Source organism: Mus pahari, chromosome 2 (assembly GCF_900095145.1).
Source record: "Mus pahari chromosome 2, PAHARI_EIJ_v1.1, whole genome shotgun sequence".
NCBI classification, from domain to species: domain Eukaryota; kingdom Metazoa; phylum Chordata; class Mammalia; order Rodentia; family Muridae; genus Mus; species Mus pahari.
The window spans coordinates 125,978,461-125,979,914 of NC_034591.1; the positions used below are offsets into that span (position 1 = coordinate 125,978,461).

Consider the following 1,454-nt stretch of genomic DNA (forward strand, 5'->3'; position numbering starts at 1 on the left):
TGTGTGTGTGTGTGTGTGTGTGTGTGTGTGTGTGTGTGTGTGTGTGTAATCCAGAGGCAGATGTTGGGATTGTGTCCCTCAGTCACTCTCTATCTTAGTTTTTAAAATGCTTTCTCACTGAATCTTTAGATCTCCTAGTTGGGAAAAAAGCAATTCCCATTACACAAAGGAAAATATGAATTCAATGAAAATGGTTTGGCAAGGTGAATTTTTGTTTGCTTAAGAGTTTTTTCTACAGGTCAAACTGTGTTAGCAAAATATACTCCCTTCAACCCCCTCAAAAAATGGTTTCTGTCTTCTTATGTCTGCCTGGGTGGTGACTGTCCCACTAAGGGGAGCTCATCTTCACAGTCTGATGTGACTGGATAATTCCTACAGGAGGGAAAAGAAAGATTTAGAAAGGTTGGGCGATTGTCTGTCTAATTACCTTTGAGAGAAAAAGAAAAGTTTCTCACAGCCATTTTTGCTAGAATATCTGGGGTAGCTAACACTCCTAAAATCCTCCTGGGTCCAATTCCTCAGAACAGGGACAGGAGGTACATGCTATTTTTATACCATGTTCAGGATGTCAAACCAAGTTCCTCGGGCTTCTACAGTAGGAACTTTATCCACTGAGCTATATCTACAGATACCAACAGACTTTTTTTTTTTTAATTGTAAAAGTACTTTTTGGGTGATGATGGTGGGAGTAGATTTCTAGAGGCATGCTTAAAAAGTATCCTCACTAAAGATTTATCTGTTTAATTAATTAGTTAGGTAATTATTTCACTTGCTTATTTTAGTATCTTTAGTAGTATTATAGTAGCAATAAAGGCTGGTTAAAGAAGACCTCCTGGTAAAGAGAAGAAGAGATTTGGTCAGGATGGAGATCCAACAGTTCACTTGGGTTGAAGGGATAGTCTCACTTCAGCCACACTAAGAATACCTGTGCATAATTAGCCCATTAATGAGATTCGTTTTATTTCCTAGTGAGGGCACTGGTCCCTAATGCTATAGCATCTAAGTCCTCCTGCTTTTCTGAGTTGTTTAATGTTAATGTCTCCTTTCTTTCTATGTCTTTTGAAAACAGGTTGTTCTAACCCTTTAGTTTTGCATTGTATGCTTCCTTACCCTGTCTCTGAAGCCTCCTTCCCTACCATGTGGTTAATTGTCACGCAAGTGTCCGAACACTAGGTCAGCTTAAACAGCATGGTTTCTTCTTTCTTTTCTTTTTTCTTTTTTTTTTCTTCTGCTCTCTTTTATTCTCAGGGCAGCTGTTGAGATTTACAGCTTGCTTGCCCTGTTTGTTTATAAACATTAATAAAATTGTCTATGAGAGTTTTGAGCCCTTTCTTAAGGCTTTTTTTTTTTTTTTTTTTTTGAGACTAAGAACCCAAACAGTGGCCTAGAACTCCTCTCTCTCTCTCTTTTTAATTTATTATTATTTTCTTTATTTACATTTCAAATGCTATCCC

The 1,454-nt window shown here is 37.5% G+C and overlaps 1 pseudogene; it reads left to right on the forward strand.

The window, feature by feature from the left end:
• LOC110316886 overlaps positions 1-1,454 on the forward strand; it is a 7,467-nt pseudogene that overhangs the window by 1,343 nt on the left and 4,670 nt on the right.